Source organism: Mercenaria mercenaria, chromosome 7, assembly GCF_021730395.1.
Source record: "Mercenaria mercenaria strain notata chromosome 7, MADL_Memer_1, whole genome shotgun sequence".
Taxonomy (NCBI): Eukaryota; Metazoa; Mollusca; class Bivalvia; order Venerida; family Veneridae; genus Mercenaria; species Mercenaria mercenaria.
The window spans coordinates 45,578,907-45,599,480 of NC_069367.1; the positions used below are offsets into that span (position 1 = coordinate 45,578,907).

Consider the following 20,574-nt stretch of genomic DNA (forward strand, 5'->3'; position numbering starts at 1 on the left):
ATTTTGTAACCATGGTGATACTTATCCTTACCTTTAGTCAGAATATTATACATTTTGTACATTAAATGCATGCGAACATACAATAATTTGCGAATTTTTGCCGTACGCGACATTAGATAATCACTTCCGGGCATGCGCAGAAGACCGCACCAAGTCTGCAGTGAGCTACATCCAAACCAAATTGGCACAATGCTGGGGTAAATACTGACCCGTCCAGAAAAACTGTAGCGAGTGCCTTTAAGTTACAAATGTAAATCAAAGTACATAATCAAAGTACTGAAAGTACTGTAAATTAGCGAAGAAGACTTTTCTGTTAATTTTTCACAGAACTTTATATTGTTACTAACTTTATATTGTAACTGTAGTCTAGTCTAGGTTCTCATCCAGCACTGGGGAAATAAGAAAATTACTTGACAAAAGTGTATTACATGTACTTAACTACACTGTTGCATCTCATGATTTCATCTTTCAGAGTCATGAGTGTATTATAAAATATGAAGAAAAGTTGAAACACAAAAATGACGCAACTATCTTTTCTCAGTTCATTTACAAACAAGGAGCTGCCTTCAATAAACGCTTGATGCCCCCCGGTGGCATCCTTGTCGATACAAAGCAACCTAAGTCCAAAACGAGGTCAAGGTCAAACTGAGGTCAGGTTATGTTTGAAGATGAGGAATGGTCACAGGTTTCATCTGTTTTAGTATCAATTCATTCTTGTAAGCGGTATTAATGCTAGATGAAACAGTCCCATTTGGTTAACCAAGAGATGGCCCATATAAAGCAACCTAAGTCCAAAATGAGGTCAAGGTCAAGGTCAAACTGAGGTCAGGTTATGTTTGAAGATGAGGAATGGTCACAGGTTACATCTGTATTAGTATCAATTCATTCTTGTAAGCAGTATTGATGCTAGACGAAACGGTCCCATTTGGTTAACCAAGAGATGGCCCATATAAAGCAACCTAAGTCCAAAATGAGGTCAAGGTCAAGGTCAAACTGAGGTCAGGTGATGTCTGAAGATGGGGAATGTTCACAGGTTACATCCGCATTAGTATCAATTCATTCTTGTAAGGGGTATTGATGCTAGATGAAACGGTCCCATTTGGTTAACCTCGTACGGACGGACAGGACGATCACTATATGCCTCCCGCATCAGTAGATGCCGGGGGCATAAAAACAATAACCCATGCAAACTTCAGGGTAGAAATATGCACCTTCCAGTTCAAAGTCATCTTACAGAAGTTATCATTTGATTCAAGTTAAAAAGCAATAGCTTTGAAACTTATATATGCAGAAAAGTTGACCTACATGTGCATGTAAGAGCACTGAAAATATATACAGTTAAAACAATGAAGCTTTTACTGTCCAGAAGTACTTGTCAATATGGCATAAAAAAAGTCTCAATATTCGGTGGAAAAATCAAATATTTTAATTTTAGCTTAACTTACCATCTTATAGTTATGCTCAATAAGTCTATTTTCTGCTATTCTAATTCTTTGTTTTAAACATATGCACTTACAGGTTTAAAATAGTCCATTTGAAATTTAACCTTACTAAGGCGTAAGAAAAAAATTGTTTGTTTTCGGTATCCCGACCCACCCTAAATTCCTTATTCTTAATTTCACAACAGGCTCATGTCAAGATTTTTGACATAACTATGAAACAACATTTTTCACAAGCTTTAAGAATATGTTTTGAAGAGATACAGGTCCTATTAGTCATTCAATTCTATACACACATAAGCTTGACAAAATTGTTATACTTTTGGAGCTAGGCATGACACAACATTCTCGGAAGAACGGACGGACAAGGGCAAATGTGTATGTTTTCCCCCACCCTGCCAAAGTTGGGGCATAAAAACAGTACTGTCTTTTTTAAAATTGTTTTTACATGCCTTTCATCAGTGTAAACAACATTGTTTATTACAATTCATAGTTACCAAAGATATTTTTTTTTCTCCAATCATTTAATGTTATCTAAGAAACTTTTGTTCCTTACTTTTGTTTTCTTTTTCATTTTTAATGCAGTTGGAGATCAATTCATCTACAATTTTTCGAAACTTCTCCACAAACAGGTAACTGTCATTGTTGTACAGCAAATTAGCCTAAAAATTTGTAACAATGTTTCTTCTGTTTTAGTTTCAAGTTTATTGAATAAGCTGGACCTAATTGAGGCATTGCAGTCACATTTATAAAACAATAATACAATGAACATTTCTGACAACAACATGTGAAATGATATGTTGAAATAAACAATGGAATCCACAGAATTAAATGATACCAAATGTTATACAGAAACAAAGAAGTATAAAATACACAGAATGGCAACTGGCTGTAATCTCGCGTGAGCTCGTGTCAGAGCGTGATTCGGCGTTATCTTACTAAAAACAAACATCGGCGAGCATGGAGTTACAATTTTGTACCTTTAAAACTACATTTAAAATATATGTTAGCTTCTAAAACAAAATTAGTTTAATTTGAAATGGTCTTAAGACACGAAGTACACGTTTTTTTTTTTGCCATCGAAAGAAGCGTGGTCATACGGTGATGATTATTTTACCGATGAATAATTGCTTTCGCATACAAAATGGCGCGTGGAGAAAGCGCCACTTCCGGTAAACGAGATCTCGTTTTTTTGTCACGGGAGGTTGGCGAGATTTGCTCTATATGCCTTCCAAGTTGCCAATCTATTTATTTTTATAGCTCTTTGACAGAAAGCATAGTCAAGAATGTAATATGACTAAAAACCACTCCCTCTGGTGGCCATGTTTCTTGATAAATCAAAATAATTTGGAACAATCTTAGTAGAGGGTCAAACAAGGACCATTTGTGTGAAATTATTTCAAAATTGGACGTTTGGTTTAGGAGGAGATGTTGTTTGAAGATTTTTCTATTTTTAGCTCTGACAGTCCCTATGCGCAAACAAGCAAAACCATTTGAACAACTTTGGTCGAGGGCCATCCAAGGAACATTCATGCTAAGTTTCATCAAAATCCATTCAGTGGTTTTGGAGAAGATGTCTTTTAAACACAACTGCTGACGACAGATGGATGTATGGAAACACAATTGACGATGGACACAGCATGATCACAATAGCTCGACATAATCATTTCTTAGGTAAGCTAATAAAAAAAACCTAGCAAAGAATAAAATAACTGGAATATCTTAAATTTAATCATACCTGATTCACCAGTCTGTGTCTTTACTGGTTTACTGCATGACGATGTAAGTGCCCCATTGGAGGCCATTACACATATTTCATAATATTCAAAGCTTTCCTGTGATTTTGGGAAAAATGGTCAGTAGGAGACTCATGAACCCTGTTGCAACTTTCTGTAATCACCTGAAAACAAATTTCATATTTAATTCACATGCTTTTCCCATTTAGCTCACTGCAAATCTATTTTGTATCTGAATCTAAATTAAATGAAATATAAATTTTAACATTAAACTGTAATCTAGTTGAACATTTCACAATGTAATTATTGTAAATTACCGTATTACTAATAACAGTTTAGAATAATCGATCCCCAGGTCTATCTTAGTAGTTATATTTAAAGATATTCCTTATTTTAGTTTTCAACTTTGTGCATAGTTTAGCAAGGGACTGGAGAATTCACAAGACATCATTTAAAGAAACAAACTTTGCTTCAGTATGTCTACAGTGACATGCTGAGCCAGTTCATTTTATTTCAAGGTAGAAGGTTGTTCGTTTGTTTTAGGCTGAATGCCTTTTTCCTACAGCATTTCAGATTTGTAAGGCTAAATAAAACAAGTGAATGAAGTATTGCCATGCAATACAAAGTCCCCTACTGGAAGGCACCTAATTTTCTCTACTGCAGTATAACATAATGAACTGATATCTGTCAATGATGTATAAACAATATTGTACTATATATATAATAATTATGTTATAACAACACACTTGGATTAAAATGTGCATATATAAAAACCCGCAGTTGTTTTCATATTGAAATGTTTTTGCCGATTATAAAAAAAGTTATCATATAAGTTATTTATAGTACCAACAAAGGGAAATTAATCTTAAAAAAAAAAAAAAAAAAAAAAAAAATCTATATAATGTAAGTCCACAAGAAACTCTTTACCAGGTAGAGATAGGTCAAAATACACCCAAAAATTTGATGTAACATGCATGTTGTACCACAGAAAAGTGGTCTCGATTTTTCTCTACGGCAAGTAATAAAAAAGTTACAATAAAATCTATTTATAGTAAAACAACGGGACGTAATTCTAAAAACAAGGGTGCCTCATGGTGGCGAACATTTGGTCCAAATTACATCAAAATCACTCAATGCATGAAGAAGAAATGCTCTGGACAAAGTCATTCTTGAATTTGACCTTTGACCTCTAAATATGACCTTGACCTTAGACCTAGGGACCTGGTTCTTGCGCATGACAATCCATCTTATGTTGGTGAACACTTGTGCCAAGTTACATCAAAATCCCTCCATGCATGAAGAAGAAATGCTCCAGACAAAGTCATTCTTGTGTCTGACCTTTGGTCTCTAAGTGTGACCTTGACATTATACCCTGGGCCTGGGTTTTGCGCATAACATGTTTTCTCATCCAGGGGAATATTTGTGCCAACTGATATCTAAATCCTGTTTTGCATGACAAAGTTATAGACTGGACAGGAAAAAAATCCTACTGACCTTTGATCTCAAAGTGTGACCTTGACCTTTAAGCTAGGGTACTGGATGTTACGCATGACGCGTCATCTCATCATGGGGAACATTTATGCCAAGTAATGTTGTAATCCCTTGATGGATGACAGAGTTCTGGATCGGACCGGAAAAAACCTTATTGACCTTTGACCTCCAATTGTGACCTTGACCTTTGAGCTAAGGGTCCGGGATGTGCGCATGACACGTCGTCTCATCATGGGAAACATTTGTGCCAAGTAATACTAAAATCCCTTAATGAATGTCAAGAGTTATGGACCGGACATAAAACAGACCCTGTTCATGCTTAGTTAACATTTGACTGCTAAGTGTGACCTTGACCTTTAAGCTAGGGGTTTGAAAGTTGTGCATGACACATTGTCTTATTATGAGGTACATTTGTGCCAAGTTATATTAAAATCCCTTCATGGATGGCAGAGTTATAGACCGGACAGGAAAAAAGCCCTGTTGACCTTAGACCTCCAATTGTGACCTTGACCTTTAAGCCAGGGGTCTAGGTTTTGTGCATGACAAGTCGTCTCATCATGGGGAACATTTGTCCTATAGTCCCCGAAACTGGTTTTCAACCAGTAGGGGACTAATAATATGTGTGGTTCCAGTTTCACCAGTAGGGGACTAATAATATGTGTGGTTCCAGTTTCCCGACCGACCCTATTTTTTCCTGCCAACCCTAACTTTGGATGTAACATCATGATTGAAACTTTTGATCCTGTGTGTATTTTCTTAAATATATATACAGTTTGAAATCTATGTGTGGTTCTTGTTACATGGCCAAAAAAAAAACAGGGTAGGCAGGTATGGATATTTTTTTTTTTTTAGTATTGAAACAATGGTGTATCAGCATCAGTACATACCGGTGCTTTTTATGTACCCTTTAGTTATTTATCACTCTCTGCTGCATGTTAACCTTCTTTTCATGAAATTTACTTGCTGCAATATTGCTTTCTTCTCCTGATCTGTATATTTCTTTCATTCTTTTAATTTTATGTTCACAGTAACATAGCTTGCAAAGTGAATGTTTGGCATGTGAAACATATTAATTATCACAGGACCTGGGGACTCAGGTAAGAAAAGTACCCGTAATACAAGTTAAAGTTGTATATATAAGATATATCGTATATTAAGTTTGTTTATTCATTCTGAATATTACACTGTACTAAGTCCAAAACACAGGCCAGGAAAAAGGTCACTCTAATATTACTACATCAGATGAATGCCTGTGCCTGAAAATTATCAGAGTTACAGGTACTTTTTTGGCCATGTAACAGGAACCACACATATATTTTTTTTTGGCCTAAGGGCATTCTGTATCAATAATAACTTGTATGCTGCGAATAACTGCATACTTCACAACATGAAACAGAGATTTCATATATGTCTTTAATCAAACTGAAATGGAGAACATATGCCTTGCCTGCATGTGGATCAAGCTGACAGCCCTACGATCCCCGTTCTCTCTACTGAGCTAAGCGGGCTGGCAGCTTTTGAGCTAGTTCATGTTATTTCAACCATAGGGAGACCATCTCTAACATAGCTATCAATGTTAACATACCATCCAACTTAATCTGATAGCGCTGGAGTTGACAGTTTCTCCTTACACAAGGACATCTGAATGTCTAGTAATCTTTCTTCTATCTCAGTTACTGGGAGGGTAATATATTGTTGGTACCACATTGTGACCTTTCTCTGCAATAATATCATCATTGTAACATACTCACTTTCAAACTCAGTTAAGTTACAAGCAAAAGTTTTTCCATAGTGACGTAAAAATTTCATATCAGGTGTGTGACATCATTGTGTGTTGTCAAATAAAATTCTTTATTTACCGTTAATATCACTCAAGTTGAATAAAATATACTAGGTAATTATACATTTAAATTGTAAATTAGTAGGTAATAAAAAGATTACTAGCTTTGCAATAAAAAAACAGGTGCCCGAATGTCAGTGTCAGAGCAAATTTCTTTTTCTCTAGCACCTGTATTTGCAAATGGAATTTTAATTTTGTGGTTGTTTAGTAATCATTGTAATTCTTTTGTTTTTCTAAGTCCACAAAAAAACTCCTTACCAGGTAGAGATACCTTGAAGTACACCTAAAACAGAAAAGTGGTCTCGATTTTTCCCTACGACTAGTAATGAAAAAGTTACAATATAAGCTATTTATAGAAACAATAAAGGGAAGTAATTCTAAAGGGAACTGCGCATGACACTGTCTCATGATGGTGTATAAATGTGCCAAGTTACATCAAAATCCCTCCATGCATGAAGAAGAAATGCTTTGAACAAAGTCATTCTTGTATCTGACCTTTAGCCTCTAAGTGTGACCTTGACTTTAGACCTAGTTCTTGCGCATGACACTCCATCTTGTGGTGGTGAACATTTGTGCCAAGTTATATCAAAATCCCTGCATGAAGAAGAAATGCTCCGGACAAAGTTTTCATTCTTGTATCCTTTGACCTCTAAGTGTGACCTTCATCTTAGACCTAGGGACCTGGTTCTTGCGCATGACACTCCGTCTCATAATGGTGAACAACTGTGCCAAGTTTCATCAAAATCCCTCCATGCATGTAGAAGATATGCTCTGGACAAAGTCATTCTTGAGGTTCTTACGCATGACACTCCTGTGGACACTGCCCGCCTGCCAGGGGCATTCCCACAATATGTCTCGTTTTTCAAACGGGCGTATAATTATAAACCAATCAATCATTTATGAAATGGGGTATTAAAAGCTGCATGCACAACCCAAAAAAAAAAACAATTGGACACCTTCAAACAATATTTACCAAGTGTTTAAATAATCACGTACAGTGGACTGGGTCCCCATTTTTCCATGGCTGTTTACTGCTCTGACAAGGAAAACACAAGTAGTGTTTGGAACCAGTCAATCAATAGTTATATTTGTACTGGTATAACAGGTTCTAGCAACCTTCCAGGACTGAAAAAGAAAATATAAAAGCAATGAACTTTATTTAAAATAAACAAGCAATGAAATTTAATCAAAAACAAGAGCTATCCATAAGACAGCAAATGCTCCACTGTTCGAATCATTGTCCCAGAAGCAGGAATATTATCCAAAATGTTAAAATGTCTATAGAGTTTGAATCTAGTATCTGCCTTAGTTTTGGAGATAGTAACTTGCATGCAAAACTTTAACCTGAAGTTTTAAGTTTAAAAGGGGTCATAATTTGGCCAAAATGCATGTCAGAGTTATGGAACTTGATGCAATCAACTACTTTTAAAACCCCGAAGACACATATGAAGTTTCAATTTAATATCTGCATTAGTTTTGGAGAGAGTAACTTGCATGCAAAACTTTAACCAGAATTTTCTAAATCCAAAAGGGGCATAATTTGCCCAAAATAAATGTCAGAATTATGAGACTTGACCCAGTGAGGTTGGTAATTAACTTAGAAAAAGAAAGAAATAAGTTTCAAAGCTATATGCCTTTAAATGACAGCCATATGTACTTGCATGCAAAACTTTAACCAAGTTGTGACGCTAACGCCAGGGTGAGTAGAATAGCTAGACTATTCTTCGAATGGTTATTCTTGGAATAGTTGAGCTTAAAATAAAAGCAATGATTTTTAAGTTACATATTCAAACAATGAAATTTAACCAAAATATACAAGCAATGAATTTTAACTAAAAATGAACAAGCAATGAATATTTACCAATCACATAATTGGTAGGCTTTTAAGTGTTACCTATGTATCAAATACATCAAATTGTTATGTCTTTGATAGTTTATGTGTACTTTCTTTCAGTTCTGACTCACAAAAAGGCTACAAAGGGAGTGAATCAAATTATTTGAATGTACCTCTGATAATTTTAAGCCATTTCCGAAGTACTCTAATCAGTACAATCAACTGGAGATACACCGGTCTGTATCAAGGAATAGTTTCCATGACTTGTGAACACTCATATCTGTGACATCACTGACAATAGGCTTCTCTGGCACTCCTGGGAATTCGGTCAAGTCTGGTGGTGATTTTATAAAACTCTTTCCTTCAGCTGAAATCCATAAAAAAAGATTTGCAATGTCATTATCATAATAGGAAGAAAAGTGCATGTTCTTATCCCCCCTACCCCACAAACAATGTATCATAAAACATCATTTGAGAGATGTTTTAAAAAACATATTACATAATGACTGTTGTTCTCTTCATTATCACAATGCTACAAATAGAAACAGAGAGGTGAATGCTTACATTCTACAATTTTGCAGTCATTGTTGTTTCCTATTTTTACTGCCCAAGCCCCCATATTCTGCAATTTTCAAACCTGGAAAACAAAGGAAAGAAATTAATTGCAACAAACATCAGCTTACTTTAGCCTCTGCTCATTTAAATTACTGTATAACAGGTTATTTTTACTGCTGTAAAAGTTTACATTTTTGGGGCAAAAACACACGATTTCATTTAATAAGATTCTAAATTTTTTTGAAACCTCAAGGTCTATCAGTTTATTTGACTTTACATGGCAAATTTATACGAGACCAATACTTACGAATCTGATTTGGTCATAAAAAATAGTAAAAATGAGCAGCAGGTAAAAAATACCCATTCTAACACAACTCTATTTGATTTCCAGTTAAACAAAGAAGGAATTTAAGCTCTGTATATTCTGCGATAAACAATGGTTGAAGCAAGGACCGGTAAGAAAGCATTATGACGTCAAATTGCCACATGACATCCAATACATTACTCCTGGGGTAAATAAAGTCCAGCGTATATTCATTAAAATATGTCTATGAGCATGTCAGTAGGGGTGTAATGATTAGCTAGTCTCACGATACAATATGTATCGTGATACAGATGCAACGATACGGTACATTATATTGAGATACGAACTGAGTACCGTAAGTAAGCATTCATGTGACAAAATGAAAAATATTCAATGTACTCTTCGAAAGTACTTGAAATTTTGCTTTAAAGTTTAAGAAACTGTAATAAATGATACATGTATTTCTTTAGTTACTATCTTTAACACTGATTGTATGAAAGATATCATTCAATATTTCTAATTTTCACTTATTGTTTCTGCATCGTGAGACAGGCCTATGATACGATACGCGTATCGCTAAACTAATGTATCGTGATAAAATGAATTTTGATATATCGTTACACCCTTACATATATGTCAGAATGATAACAATCAAGGCCTTCTTGTGATTTATCATCTAATTTACCATGATTCATCATTCAGATGCTTTAGTATTTAACCACTCGGGCTAACGCCCTCATGGTTCAATACCTAGGCATCTGAACTCTGAACCGTGGTAAACCAGACGATAAACCACTCAAAGGCCTTCATTATTTGTTAATTACAATGGTAATAAAACTGTGCAGACAATTTTCTAAAATGAACTCATAAATTTTTTTGAAAAAATTAATTCAAAGATTAAGGAATTAGGATCGGAAATACAATATTTCATCATGGTGGCATGGCCATATCTCATTCTGTATTTTTGTTTATATCATTAGCTGCTACAAATAAAGCGCCTATTAGCAACAGTTATAAAACTTGCATGTCACTTTTTTTCCTGTCAATTAAGACTTTTTTGTGACGTAACATTTATTGTTCCTGAATAATGGCAATGGTGCCAAAGTGAAAACAACATGGCAGATATGAACAAGAGGGTCATGATGACCCTGGATCACTCACCTTAGTAATATGAGCTACATGTTTCAAATGTCAAACTGATGATAAAAGGTCAATGAAAGTCTGTAGGTCACATTCATGGTCAATGAAATTCAGTCTTACGATTTGTGTGCAAAACTGTGTATGTCATCAAAATTTCAAGGCTGTATCTTAAAATCCAAGAAAGTAGGTCAGTAGGTCAAGGTCACAGTCAAGTGACATCATATTACTTGGGGTCATCAGGTCATTATAATTAAACAGTCTTGGAAATAGGATCAGATGATTTTTTAAGTATTTTCCCTACATAACTCACATAATAACTAAGTGGCTCCAGGGCGGGGCCTGTTTTAACCCCAGGGGCATAATTTGAACAATTTTGGTAGAGGACTACTAGACAATGCATCATGCCAAATATCAAAAGCCTAGGTCATATGGTTTCAGACAAGAAGATTTTTAAAGCTTTTTCCTATATAAGTCTATATAAAACTTGGGACCCCCAGGACAGGGCCTCTTTTCAACCCATTTGAACAGTTTTGGTAGAGTACCATAAGACAATGATACAAACCAAATATCAAAAGTCTAAGTGTTGTGGTTTCAGACAAGAAGATTTTTAAACTTTTTTTCTTATATCAAGTCTATGTAAAAATTGGGACCCCCGGGGCAGGGCCATATTTGACCCTAGGGGGATAATTTGAACAATCTTGGTAGAAGACCACTAAATGATGCTACACACCAGATATCAAAGCCCTAGGCCCTGTGGTTTTGGACAAGAAGATTTTTAAAGTTTTTCCTTTCGGTTGCCATGGCAACCAGAGTTCTGCATGGAAGTAAATTCTTTGAACAATTTTGAAAGGGGGCCACCCAAGGATCATTCCTGTGAAGTTTGGTGTAATTCTGCTCAGTGGTTTTCAAGAAGATTTTTTTAGAAAATGTTGACCGACACACGACTGACGATGGACATTCAGCTGTCACAAAAGCTCACCATGAGCCTTTGGCTCAGGTGAGCTAACAACTGGTAAAAAATTTCACTAGAAATTTTCTTCACTTATTCATGATGTGCAAAAATACTCAGCACAGTAACATCATGCATTAATACTTAATTATTTAACAATGCAACAATACTCTTGAATCAAGCACTGTAAATATCTTTAATTCTTTTCAGGGAGAGGCCATTTTTTGTACCAGCGTATGATGGGTTTCAGATCTGCTGTTGCCTGGCAAAACAGAAGTGCCACTTCATCCTCCTCCTTTAGTGACTGGTCCAAATCGGCTGATTGGGAAAAGTTTAAGGTCATTATCTGGAAAGATAGTCATGATCCACTGAAGTGTGCAAAAAAATAGAAGATGTTAGGGGGTGAACAGGGTGTTATAATCATGCAGGATAGCAGAGTATACAAGAATATCTGTGAGAGACACAAGGGTGTCTGTATGATGTGACATCATGTCATTATTTGTGCCAGACTACTATTTATAGATTTCTTGGTTGTGTCAATCCGCAAAAAAAAAAATCCTAACAAACAAATCAACTTGTCATTTTTGCTCTTATTGAAACTAAAATTCAATGACATCAAATGAAATAGCCTTTGAGACAAAAACTGCAAAATCTGAGGCAAATGAAAATACTGGTAATGATTTTACAGTAATACTGTTACCAGTTTGTTCAGTTTTGAATAGGCAAAAGATTTATGAAAGAACTCTAATTTAAGTTTTGGCACTTTTAGTTCGTTATTACTGTTTGAGCATAGGTAGTGATTATCAATATGATTTTATTTTGAAATTTTTCTTTCGAATTGTCAGGTGTTGTTTCATCATTAATAGATTTGTACATAAATATTGCCTTTTTATATTTTATTCTGTCGCAAAATTTCATCCAGTTATGTTATTTGAATAAAGTTTGATGACAAGTTCATTGCCTTAGTCGTTTTTTAATAGCATAACATTTTCTGAACACCAAAATTAATGTTTACACTGTCATAATCTCAATTAATAAAGTTGTGTCATACAAATATGTCAGTAATTGAAATTTTTGTTACTGATCACTTGTATTAAATATTGGTTTAAAGTCATCCAAACTGAAAATATTATCTTAAAACCAGTATATAACTGGGTTTCAAATGTAAAAAGACTGTTAGACACACATGGTTTTTCGTATGTGTTTGATAATCCAAGCTCAGTCAATGTTAATACATTTGTAACTTACTTTAACAAGAGCTGTCCGTAAGACAGCGCACACGACTTTTCTCAATGCTCGACTCTGAATTAGAGATTTGCCAGTAAAAAAATTCAAGCTAAAAAGGGACATAACTCTGTCAAAATTCAAATCTGAGTTATGGGAATTGTGTCTCCTGGTGTAGACTTTGATAGCAAATAACAGGTCAAAAGCTTTAATAGTAACAGAGATATTTGACTTTATCAAAATTTTTAACAAAGAATTCTAAGTTAAAAAGGGGCATAATTCTGTCAAAATTCAAATCAGAGTTATGGGAATTATTTCTCCTGGTGTAGACGTTGATGGTGAATAAGTATTTTAAGTTTCAAGTCAAAAGCTTTGATAGTAACAGAGATATTTGACTTTATCAAAACTGGTGAACAATTGTGCCAAGTTTCATTAAAATCCCTCCATGCATGAAGAAGAAATGCTCAGAACAAAGTCATTTTTGAATTTGACCTTTGACCAGTAAGTGTGACCTTGACTTTAGAGATAGGAACCTGGGGTTTGCGCATGACACTCCGTCTCACTGAGGTTAACATTCATACCAAATATAAACAAGATTGCTCCATGCATGTCAAAATTATGGTCCGGACAAACAAATCCAGACAGACGGACGCACGCACATACACCAAACAGCCATCTGGACAGCTATGTCTTCGCTTCTGCAAGCGGGCTGGACAAAAAGCTTTTACTTCTGTAGCAACACCGACTTCTTCTAAGTATTGTTCTCCCCCACTATATGCGGACGTCGTCAAAACAGCAATCCGTTATCACTAAGCAGCGTTGACTTAACTTTTGGTCCATTCCTTTTGCTGTTCATACGAAATGCATGTCGAATTTTTCAATGGAAAAGAATAGGGCGAATGTAAATATTAATTTTCGTGACTTTTTTTCTCTCTAGAAATAGCAAAATACAATTATTTTTCAGTTACGAGTCACATATGTAAATAACAGAATTTGAAAGAAAATGAAGCTTTTTCCCCTCTGCTTTTCTGAGGACTTGGGACCTCCAGATTTCCAGTCTGTCACTGTTCAGATTCACATACAGTCACTTCTCTTTAATATGAAGTAAAGTGCTAGTGTGAATCAATCAAAGACAAACTAATGCACCTGTCAATATTTTGCCCGCCCGGGGGGGCGGCGGGCATACACGGGACTTTAGACAGAAGACCATTCCCGACAGGCGGGAATTTGACAAACATTTGATGTACCAACCAGGCTCTAGGGTGGGATTTAGACAAAAAAGGTTGTCCCTAGGGTGGGGATTTAGACAACAAAATTTTTGAAATGTCAAATTCCCCTGGGTCGGCCCGCCGCCCCCCTGGGCGGGCAAAATATTGACAGGTGCATAAATCAGGTAGCATTAGAAATCCTTCATTCTTTATGGGCAAAAATCACCCTTTTAAATTTTTGAATTCCAAAACATCTACTGTAAACCTAAACAAGGCAGTCTGAAAGACAGCTAAATCCCCCACCACTGCTATGGATAGTGAAAGGGTAAACCTTTGACCTTTAGCTGTGACCTTGACCTTGAACTGACATGAATTCTGCACATCGTCTTGATGAGGTGATAATTTGCTCAAGTTTCATGAAAATCCTTCAAGGGGTTTAGGAGATATACTGCTCAAACCTTTGACCTTCAGTTGTGACCTTGACCTTGAGTTGACATGGCTGACTCACAAGTTCTTGATGAGGTGATCATCTGACACCAGTTTGATGAAAATCCTTCAAGGGGTTTAGGAGATACAGAGTCGACACAAAATGGAAGGCTCAAACCTTTGACCCTTAGTTGTGACCTTGACCTTGAGCCAACATGGCTGACTCATAATTTCTGCATATTGTTTTGATGAGGTGATCATTTGACCCAAGTTTTATAAAATTCCTTCAAGGGGTTTAGGAGATGTAGAGCGGACACAAAATGGAAGGCTCAAACCTTTGACCCCAAGTTGTGACCTTGACCTTGAGCCGGCATGGCTGACTCATGGGTTCTGCACATCGTCTTGATGAGGTGATCATTTGACCCAAGTTTCATGAAAATCCTTCAAGGGGTTTAGGAGATATGGAGCGAACACGAAAGTGTTACGGACAGACGGATGGAAGGACAGAAGGAGACCATACCTATAACCTCCCACCACTTGTGGCGGGGGATTAAAAATAGCTGGACAAGATACAAGAAAAGAGTTATAGTTCAGATTTTCTAGTACAAAAAAGTTTCAAAACTAGCTCTTACAGTTTTTGAGAAAAGGTGGGCCTAAACAAAGATTTTAACCAAGAAACTGATTTTTTAAGTTATTCAACATTCTACAGTATCACTTTGAATGAATGATTTCTCTCTGTGAATGCACAGAGACTTTACCTTTAGTTACCACAGATCCACATCCTTACTGTATGTCTTGACAGTTTGCAGCTGGACTTTTCTTCAACTGAAAGTAAACAAAAGAACATACTGTATAAGTGGTTAAGCTAGCGAGGTGGAAATATTAGCGAATTTCGCAAATTGACAAAATTCGCTAATAATTTCACCAGCGCAAGTATATAATCAGCCAACCAATCACAAAAATGTCTCATAACACCTGTAGTAAATGATATTCCGTCTTTGTATTATACTCTTTACAAATTAAATCTACTTTTTGGGGCCTTAAATACATCAAATATAGCCATAGTTGTTTGGTTACACTTCAGAAAGGGAAAGAGTGATTATATTTCCACTTTTTAACAGGTACAAAACTAGCAAAGCTAATTACTGTAAACCACATTCTAGACATGGCTCCAGACAAGTGGAAGGAAGACCCTAAAACTTTATCCCGCCTTTGGCTGGGGATATTTTATTATTACCACTAGATGCTGTTTTTCTGCTGAATCCAAATTACCATGCCCCCTGGCAGTCATATTTTTGACGGAGTAACCTGGACACTGTTGTAACTAACATGAAGATCATTTGTGTGTAATTATTTTAAAATCTGACCAACAATTTAAAAAAGATTTCTATTAAATATTGCACTTATTACATGTAAAGAAAAGTAACCAATCCTCAAACAGCGCCTTCTCTTCATTTATGAAACTAAATAATTTGAACACTCTTGGTAGAGTGGCACAAAAGTTACCATTGTGTAAAATCATTTAAAAATCTGGCAGGTGGTTTCTGATAAAAAATATTTCAAAGTTTCCTCTACCTACCAATAGGGCAGTGTGACCATCCCCTCTGGTGACCATGGTTTTCTCATTTATTCGATTGATGAAGGATAGTTATCAACTGGACAGTGTAAAATTAGTATGCACATTCTATGTCCCAATCTTTCTTAAAAACTGCAGGAGACAAATCTTGGGCTTTCAACCTAGGGTGCATTTGACACTGTTCTCACATCTTTAGCTTTATGTTGTAGAGTGATAAATACACTCAAAATTTGAGACTACGCACCATCTATTAGTTAGTTGTTGTTTAGTCTTTTCATCTCAAGTCATCTTTATTCTGACCAGTATACAATCTGCTTTTGCTCCATTCTCTATATCATAATGTCAACCACTATTTCCCACTTGAACTATCATCATCCTCATCACCCTGAAACATTTAAAATAGATTGTACATTATATGCAAACTAAAAATTTAGTACCTGTAACAGTTACAACAAGTGAATGAAGTATTGCCTTGCAATACAAAGTCCCCTACTGGAAGGCACCTAATTTCCTCTACTGCAGTATAGCATAATGAACTGATATCTGTCAATGATGTACAAGTCGAAAGATTTCCTGCGGCCAGAAGTTATACAGACCAGAAATTGTTGACAGTAACTTACAGGTGAATAACGTACTTTTTTATTATACCATTACGCTTTAATGTAGGAAATATTACTCCATTCAACATGATTTACAAGTAGGTCTATGGACTATGTATTTTTTAAGTCTGAAAGTTATTGTTTTGAGCACAAATAACTATATCTCTTTCATGTATAACGTAACTTTTAGCTTAACTGGTCACATTCCTTGACTATTGAAATACTTTACTACAGCTTTCACAAATGTGATTCACGCTTCACCTGAACTTATTTGACAACACAGGACCATAATCCAGGAAACTGAAGAGCAATTAACACAAAAACCCTTATGCACAACAAAGTATCAATATTGATCATTGCTGAAAGTTTGAATAAATTATATGAAATAATGAATGAGGAATTCAGGTCACAAACATTTCTCTATATATCATATAGAGTGCCAGCTATATCGCAAAAACGGCGTTCCATAAATGCGATAAGCCAATCGCATATCGGTAAAAAGTCACGTGAAATCACCCAGTCGGCATATGCTTCACTACTTGTTGCATTCCAATAACCAATATTGTACTATATATATACAGTATGTTATAAACAAAAGACTTGGATTAAAATTTGTATATATAAAACCCTATAGTTGTTTTCATACAGCATTTCTGGCCGATTATCAAAAAGGTAACGTTATTTATAGTAATAACAAGAGTGCAAGAATGTCACAATATACGCCCGTCACAGCAAATTTCTTTACTCTAGCACCTGTATTTGCAAATGGAATTTTAATTTTGTGGTTGTTTAGTAATAACTAAGTGTTTTGTTTTTCTAAGTCCTCAAAAAAACTCCTTACCAGGTAGAGATACCTTAAAATACACCTAAAATTGGAAAGTAACATCTATGTTGTACCACCGAAAAGTGGTCTTGGTTTTTCCCTACGGTCAATTATAAAAAAGTTACAATATAAGTTATTTATAGTAACAACTAAGGGAAGTTAATCTTAAAACAAAAAAAAAAAAAAAAAAAAAAAAAAAAATTGTAAGTCCTCACAAAAATCTTTACCAGGTAGAGACTGGTCAAAATACACCTCAAAACTGGATGTAGCATGCATGTTGTACTACAGAAAAGTGGTCTCTATTTTTCCCTACGACTAGTAATGAACAAGTTACAATATAAACTATTTATAGTAACAACAAAGGGAAGTAATTCGAAAGAAGGGAACTGCGCATGACACTTCGTCTCATGATGGTGTATAATTGTGTCAAGTTACATCAAAATCCCTCCATGCATGAAGAAGAAATGCTTCGGACAAAGTCATTCTTGTATCTGACCTTTGGCCTCTAAGTGTGACCTTGACCTTAGACCTAGGGACCTGGTTCTTGCGCATGACACTACGTCTCGTGGTGGTGAACATTTGTGCCAAGTTATATCAAAATCCCTCTATGCATGAAGAAGAAATGCTCCGGACAAGGTTTTCATTCTTGTATCCTTTGACCTCTAAGTGTGACCTTGACCTTAGACCTAGAGACCTGGTTCTTGCGCATGACACTCCGCCTCATAGTGGTGAACATTTGTGCCAAGTTATATCAAAATCCCTCTATGCATGAAGAAGAAATGCTCCGGACAAAGTTTTCATTCTTGTATCCTTTGACCTCTTAAGTGTGACCTTGACCTTAGACCTAGGGACCTGGTTCTTGCGCATGACACTCCTTCTCATGATGATGAACAATTGTGCCAACTTTCATCAAAATCCCTCTATGCATGAAGAAGATATGGTCCGGACAAAGTCATTCTTGAATTTGACCTTTGACCTCTAAGTGTGACCTTGACCTTAGACCTAGGGACCTGGTTCTTGCGCATGACACTCCGTCTCATGATGGTGAACAACTGTGCTAAGTTTCATCAAAATCCCTTCATGCATGTAGAAGATATGCTCCGGACAAGGTCTGTGGACGCCGCCCGCCCGCCCGCCAGGGGCGTTCCCATAATACGTCCCGTTTTTCAAACGGGCGTATAAAAAAAAAATCCATACAAGTCCACAAAACTATTTACAAGGTAGAGATAGGTCAAAATACACCTAAACATTGGATGTAACATGCATGTTGTACCACAGAAAACTGGTCTCGATTTTTCCCTACGGCCTGTAATAAGTAAGGCACAACTCAGGGAAATAATTCTAAAGAACAAGAGTGCCTCATGGTGGTGAACATTTGTGCCAAGTAACATCGAATTCCCTCCATGCATAAAGAAGAAATGCTCTGAACAACAGTCATTCTTAAATTTGGCATTTGACCTCTAAGCATAACCTTGACCTTAGATCTAGGGACCCGGTGCTTGACGCATAACAATCTGTCTCATGATAGTGAACATTTATGCAAAGTTACATCAAATTCCCTCCATGCATGAAGAAGTGTTCCAGACAAAGTCATTCTTGTATCTGACCTTTGCATGTGTGTGTGACATTGACCTTCGACCTAGGGACCAGGTTCTTGTGCACGACACTCCCTCTCATAGTGGAGATCATTTGTGCCAAGTAATATTCAAATCCTGTTTTGCATGACAAAGTTATACACCGGACATGAAAAATGTCCCATTAACTTTTTCATCTCCAAGTGTGACCTTGACCTTTAAGCTTGGGTTTTGGGTGTTGCGCATGACATGCTGTTTCATCATGGGGAACATTTATACCAAGTAATATTAAAATCCCTTGTTGGATGTCAGGTTCTGGACCGAACAGGAAAAAAAAAAAAACCCTATTGACCTTTGACCTCCAATTGTGACCTTGACCTTTAAGCTAGGGATCAGGATTTTGCGCATGACACATCACCTCATCATGGGGAACATTTGTGCCAAGTAATATTGAAATCCCTTCATGGATGACAGTTATGGACCGGACACGAAATTGCGGAAGGACAGACGGACGTAATGACGGATGGAAAAGCGCATTCCTATAGTCCCCGAACTGGTTTTCAACCAGTTAGGGGACTAATAAATGTATAAAATGTCTTTGAACAAATCACTAGTATTGATCAATCTTATAACTCAGATCAGCACACAGAAACATAATCAAAGTGACATTAAATGAGATATGATATACTTAATATGTTATAAAGTCCAGCTACAGAAAGTTCCGTTATATATTTGTATTTTTTATTTTTATGGTCATGTTGAGACTGAAGGAACAGTATGAGAAATTTGAACTAGGTTTACCACAGGGACCAGAGGTCAAATCTGCTGAACACAAAAATTTACACATACCTAAACTTCATCCTTCGCAAACTTAGTAATTGCTCCTTCTGGGATTGGTGACAAGTGCCCCGGGTTTTCTTCTGAGCCAGAATGGGTCCAATGTCATGTATGCTGAACTTCACTTCTAATAATGACCATAAAATAAAACAAGCACCACCCGACTTTGTCTGTGAAATAAATATTATAGTCAAACAATGTACTTTAAAATGGTTAAATGCAATCTCTATGACATTAATTAAGTACTCAAATACTAACCATCAGCTTCCCAAATTTTTTGAAGTTTTCTGTTTTAATTTGGTACATACACAAATCAAATATACACAAAATGGTATCTTACACCCTTTTTCAATACTTTAAAACGGATGTTAAAACTTTAAAAATGTACATATTCATATTTTAAAATGTGTTGTAAAACATTAAAATATACATAAAACATACTAATACAAACCATCAACTTACCGTAGTTTGTATGACTGAAATTGTTGAAAACACCGGAACACACACACACATCAAGTTGAAGCTTTGTGTAAAAAGACAAAATAAAAAATTGCAACAGCATACATAAAACTAAAATAAAAAACAAAAATGGTATTTATACATTCAATTCATATTATAAAACATGTTAAAACATCAAAATATACAGACCTGTAAAACAGAAGTACAAACCATTACCTTGCACGTCTGAAACCTATCTAAGCCGTTTAGTTCGATATCTAGCTGAAAGATAAAAATTGTACACATACCTCAACTTCATCCTTCGCAAACTCTAGTAATTGCTCCTTCTGGGATTGGTGACAAGTGCCCCAGGTTCTTCTGAGCCAGAATAGTCCAATGTCATGCATGCTTGAACTTCACTTCTAATAATGACCATAAAATAAATCAAGCACCATCAGACTTTGTCTGTGAATTAAATATTATAGTCAACAAATGTACATCAAAATGGTTAAATGCAATCTCTATGACATTAATAAGTACTCAAATACTATCAGCTTGCCCATTTGAAGCTTTCTGTGTAA

General features: G+C 35.9%; 3 long non-coding RNA genes across 3 annotated transcripts; 1 reads left to right on the forward strand and 2 right to left on the reverse strand.

Moving 5' to 3' along the window:
* Positions 1 to 6,249: 6,249 nt before the first annotated feature.
* On the reverse strand, positions 6,250 to 8,978 carry LOC123555421 (uncharacterized). The gene is made up of 4 exons (XR_008371935.1): positions 8,905 to 8,978; positions 8,514 to 8,707; positions 7,503 to 7,631; positions 6,250 to 6,385 (listed from the first exon to the last, which is right to left on the reverse strand). It is a non-coding gene; the product is annotated as an uncharacterized LOC123555421 (long non-coding RNA).
* On the forward strand, positions 7,922 to 12,243 carry LOC123555422 (uncharacterized). The gene is made up of 3 exons (XR_008371934.1): positions 7,922 to 8,680; positions 9,287 to 9,407; positions 11,499 to 12,243. It is a non-coding gene; the product is annotated as an uncharacterized LOC123555422 (long non-coding RNA).
* Positions 12,244 to 14,898: 2,655 nt separating this feature from the next.
* Positions 14,899 to 20,416, reverse strand: LOC123531266 (uncharacterized). The gene is made up of 3 exons (XR_008371936.1): positions 20,302 to 20,416; positions 15,967 to 16,107; positions 14,899 to 14,971 (listed from the first exon to the last, which is right to left on the reverse strand). It is a non-coding gene; the product is annotated as an uncharacterized LOC123531266 (long non-coding RNA).
* Positions 20,417 to 20,574: the final 158 nt, after the last annotated feature.